At 33.4% G+C, this 5564-nt stretch overlaps 1 pseudogene; it reads left to right on the top strand.

Annotated features, from left to right (window-relative positions):
* The first annotated feature begins 260 nt into the window (after positions 1-260).
* On the top strand, positions 261-4023 carry LOC120155777 (annotated as a pseudogene).
* Positions 4024-5564: the final 1541 nt, after the last annotated feature.

Below are 5564 nucleotides of genomic sequence, written 5' to 3' on the forward strand. Positions count from 1 at the left end.
ATACGGAGGCAACTAAATGTTTTTTAGCCCATTACAGATTCTGAGGTTTTTTACTTTCCCTATTAAGATGTCTGGATTTTTATTTGGAGAATACAAAAAATGTTACAATGAATCTAAAGGTGACAAATTCTAATAATTTATTTATTTATTTAAACTCAATCACCTCGAACTGATAAATATAAGGGAAGGTGTGTGTCTGCGACTGGCCCTACAACACCAGCTCCAGGCCAATCTACAACACTGCTACCCGGTAACACCAAATGGCTTCATCTCTGAGAACTGCCGCCGTTGCTTCTCGAATCTTCGCCGCTTCCTCTTCCTCATCCTCCACTGCTCGCCTTTCCCTCCTCCGCTCCTCTCCTTCCCTTTCTTTCTCTTACTCTCTTAAGTCCCTGGCTTTCTCTTCTCATTTCTCTGCTCTCCAGGTTCCTCCTCTATGCTTTTCTTCTTTCACTTCATCTTTATATTATTCTTTTTTTAACTTACTTTTGTTTTGTTGGTACAACAGAGAAGATCGAGTGATGATGTTTGGAGTAGCGGAAGGTTCTGCACTGCAGCAAGTCCGAGATGCGCTGCTTCCGATCGTGATCAGTTGAAGAGTGCTAGGGAAGATATCAAGGAGCTTCTCAAATCCAAGTTTTTTCATCCTATTCTGGTATTAAACTTATTTTTTTCTCCTTTGAGGTCTATTGCTTCACTTTGTCTTGTTGGTTTAAAAATATATTTATGTTTCTTTTTTCTTTTCTAGATTTTTTAGCAGTGAAAAACAATAATCCACGTTGATTCTGAATAGATATTTTCGTTTTCCTGATATTTAATATTTCATATTTGAAGATCCAGTCAGGAGTATTAAAGGTGTAGATTGAATTCAGTTTTACTTGAAGCTAATTTTGAGTTGATTCTACTGATACCGAAGAGTCATTTGGTTGTACTAAGTGTAGATTGAATTCTGTTTTATTTAATTCTAATTCAATTTGATTTTACTGATATTTACTATTTCATATTTGAAGCTGTTAAGAATAATGGGAAATAAATGATAACAAAGTAATATGAAAGAAAAAATAATAACGCAAATTTACAGGGGATTACGTGATAAGAATTTCAATATAGTTTACAAGAGGATCGTAGGGGTACATCAAACTTTTTATAAGGTTATAAATATAAAGCGAGAAAGAGAGTTGTAGGGACACAGTAATACTGGTTGAATAAAAATGTACCATATTGCACAGACTCCCTCGAGAGCTTCCGCTTTCTTCACAAGTCTTCATTTTTTTTTCAATTTTTTTTTTCACCAAGTGAGTTGCACCATGAACTTTTTAGGTCGGACCAAATAGAATTCGAGTCACGAACTCTAACACAAGCATTGAATTGCGATTGACAGATTTAGGGAGTCGATTGAGTTCAGATTTTGTTGAGCCTAAATTTGTAAATAAAATTCTTAGTTTCTGTTAAATGAGTGTTTTCCTTTTAGTTTCTTCTGGAAAGATTGGAGTTTTTTTTAGGGGGGGGGGGTTTCGAATTCATTCCATTTTCATGTGTCTTCCTACTTCATTCGTTCGTATCATTTTCATGAATAGGGAAAAGGAACATGTTTAATTTAATATATGCGCTATAGGTTCGTCTAGGATGGCACGATGCTGTTACCTACAACAAGAACATTGAAGCATGGCCACAAAGGGGTGGAGCAAATGGAAGTCTTAGATTTGAAGTTGAGCTGAAACATGCTGCAAATGCTGGTATCATTTCTTTTCTACTTATAAAAGGCAATCATCGTAGGTGGTGCTTGGTGGCATTCTTGTCTCATAAGTTTGCCTTTCAGCTCTTGTGAATGCATTGAATCTTATTCAGCCTATCAAGGACAAGTACCCTGGTGTAACTTATGCAGATTTGTTTCAATTGGCTAGTGCTACTGCCATTGAGGTCATCCTTTTTATTACTCTTTAATGAATATTTCTGCATTTACTGATTATTGTAATTGTTCTGAGACTCAACTTGAAATTTCAGGAGGCTGGGGGGACCAAAATTCCCATGAAATATGGAAGAGTGGATGTCTCTGATCCTAATGAGTGTCCTGAAGAGGGCAGGCTACCTGGTAAGTGAACTCTGTATTTGTGAATTATTTAATCATGTAACTTGTTGGAAGATTTTGTTGTGCGTGGTTTCCTAAATCGAGGAATGTAGCTCTGCTTAATCCATGTATGAAAGTGGGCTGCAGCTTATGACATTGTTAGACCATGAATTGAAGATGCCATGTTTTAATCCATTTTGTTCTGGCTTTCTGGGTGGTTCATTGCATTGCCATGAAGTGTCTCATGATTTATCTGACAAAAAAATAGGTACCCATATGTGTTCATAATCTAAAGCTTTGAGCACATACCTCAACTGGCACTATTATAGATTAAATAAGAATACTAAACAGGTTGACCTTGCTTTATCCACCATTTGTTGGCAGTTGGTTACTTAGGAAACTAGAATGGTATAGGTACAATTCTATATTTGTGGGCTCGAAGTTCCTTTCTTCCTAGAGATTTTGAATTTCTGAATTTTGTAGCTAATTATCAGCTGTTAACTATTACATGGCTTAAATTGCCAGCCTTTGTAATTTTAGGTTGTTTAGACCTTAGATCTTGGCCAATAATTAATTTGGACTGTTTGCTTCTTTTTTCCCTCATATGTAATGATACGTTGGCTTCTACTTGTTTTAGAGACCTCTAACTTGTATAGCATTTCCCTTTTGTTAAGCCGCCGGACCCCCTTCACCTGCTGATCATCTACGAGAAGTTTTCTACCGAATGGGATTAAATGACAAGGTAAGCTTAAAATGTCGTTGGTGATTGTATTTATCATGACAGCCTATGATATTAAACGTCTTCCATTTGATATGTAGGAAATAGTGGCCTTATCTGGTGCACATACACTTGGGAGGTCCAGACCAGAACGTAGCGGTTGGGGTAAACCCGAGACCAAGTACACTGTAAGCAGCTTGTTTTAATACGAATAGGAAAAAATATAGTCACTTAGGTATGCTATTGTCGTAGTTAATTCTTGATTGAGGCTAGAGATTTTGGAACAAATGCTTAGCATAGACTGTTATTATTAAAGTGCAAAGTGCTAATCCCTCTATGAATCAAATTGATTGTTTTAGTGAGTAAAGTTTGTCAACTGCTTTTTTGTTATTATTTTTAGAAATAATCATCTAATCTGTTTTTGCTAACTTGAATGGTGATAAGATTAATGTCTTCATTAATTACTGGAAAAAATTGTTTGAGTGAAACATGAATGGTGATGGTTCCAGTAACTATTATTCTACCAATGACAGCTAGATAGGATTTAAAATGGATTTCCTTTCGTGAATAACAGAAAGATGGGCCAGGAGCACCAGGTGGACAGTCCTGGACAGTGCAATGGTTGAAGTTTGACAATTCATACTTCAAGGTTTGAAATCGAAATCAGTTTCTCTTTTTTAAGTAAAAGATGTAAAAGTTCTGATTCTCTTATATCCATACAGGACATTAAAGCAAAAAGGGATGAAGATTTACTTGTGTTGCCAACTGATGCCGTTCTTTTTGAAGATCCCTCTTTCAAGGTAAATAATCGAGTTCAATTCAAGAGAGCAAGATAATATAATTGCAGCTTTGTCTAAGCATTATTCTATTTACAGGCGTATTCTGAGAAATATGCTGAAGATGAGGAGACATTCTTCACGGATTATGCAGAAGCCCATGCTACACTCAGCAACCTTGGGGCCAAATTTGACCCTCGGGAGGTTTGTTTGTGATATGGATGTTGCATCATTTTTTAGGACAGTAATTCCAAAGTCTAGTTTCATGAAGTTGCATCTTTCTTCTATGATGCAACTGATGTTTCTTTTGCATTTCAGTTATTAGGCGAGATTGTAAGAAAAAAATATTTTTTTTGATAGAAATTATAAGGAAAATTATTGATTTGTTAAATTTGATGATCAGGGTATTGTGTTAGATTGATGCTCCAACACAAGTGGCGTCATAAAACTCCTGTAAAGGTTGTAAGTGTAAACATGAACTTGTTTCCTTTTTCATTATAACTAGTGATTTTATAATGTATAGCTTTTCTTCCGAAGGTGTTCATACGTGTGCAAAATGTTCATCTTGTCTATTTTCCTATGATCTGTTGCAGGATGAAATAAACAAACAAGTTTCTTTAACTAGGAAGTCCAAAACGAAGAAGAAAGCCCAGGTGAGCCTCTACCACCCAATCACCATTTTCTAAATATATTGTTGATGTCTTGACATATTTTCATGGAAATGTCTTTATAGAAGTAGCATACTATTTCTTTTCCTGTGTGTTCTTAGGGTTAATAGTCGTGATATGTGCTGTGTTAGCAATTAGTTTTAGCCTTTTAGGCCGTTGGAACTAAATTATAAATTTAAGCATGCACATCATGCCAGCATAGTTTCATGTACTCAAATTTTCTAAAAAATAAAATAAAATTCTCTTTTATTATTAAAACAAATTAATAAATTTTTTTTACATAGTGGAATTGGTATGTAAACCATGTGCTATTTCTATATAAAATATCATTTTAGTAAAACTATATTTTTTAATTTTTTTAATAATAATCATATGTTGAATGGTAAGCGAATTTATGTATAAATGTATTAAATATGAATTTTATGATAAGTGATGTTAATGATTTTATTTAAAGATTATATAGTATATAAAAAAGTAAATGTATTATTATAATAGTAGAGTCCATTGCGAAATAATTTGGGTTAGATAGGATCATAATTTTAATCAATTCAAACTTAGTTTAAAATTAAAAAAAAAATAGTTGAATTTGATCTAATATGATATTTAGAGGTTTTTCATTTGTCCTAAATTTAACAAATTTTAGAATTAAAATTCCTTTTTATCCAGACCGACCAGAACTATTAATTTATTTTTCCTATTTTCAGTAAAAAAAAAGGTATAATAGATAATTACAGAGTACACTACATAAATGGTCACTTTTGTTCGAGTTTTATAAAATTTTTCTCATTGAATTGAAAAAACATAAGATTTATTTTGTTTTAATTAAGATGTAGTCACTGAAGGTTAACAGTCGTTAAACCTTTAACGGTTTGTTGACGTGACACGATAAATATATAAAATTAAAGTTACATCATTTTCACGTAGATAATGCATTTATTAAGTTTTGGTCATTTTCCTTTCATATTTGTACACTTCTGCATACTAAATTTGAAAAAACATAAATTTTGGTCACTTACGTTATCATTTTTTTAAGTTCCTGTCACTTTGATGTTGAATGTCGTTAGTTTGATGACGTGACCCATTAGTAAAATTGTTTAATTTTTATTTTAACCTTTACATTTTAGACAAAAGGTTGATTATGTGTCTTTTTGTAAATTCAAATTAGCTTAGGGACCATTTCAATTTATCCATTTTTAATAGGTTTACTTCTCAACCTCATTGTTGTCCATCTCCTCCCTGTTTCTTCTCCAGACACCTTTGCTCCATTACTTCATTTGCCTTCTTTCAAGGAATCATACTACATTTCAAGAATAATGAAAGATTTCTAACTATCG

The sequence above is a fragment of the Hibiscus syriacus genome, unplaced genomic scaffold, assembly GCF_006381635.1.
Source record: "Hibiscus syriacus cultivar Baekdansim isolate YM2019G1 unplaced genomic scaffold, ASM638163v2 tig00002840_pilon, whole genome shotgun sequence".
Lineage (NCBI taxonomy): Eukaryota > Viridiplantae > Streptophyta > Magnoliopsida > Malvales > Malvaceae > Hibiscus > Hibiscus syriacus.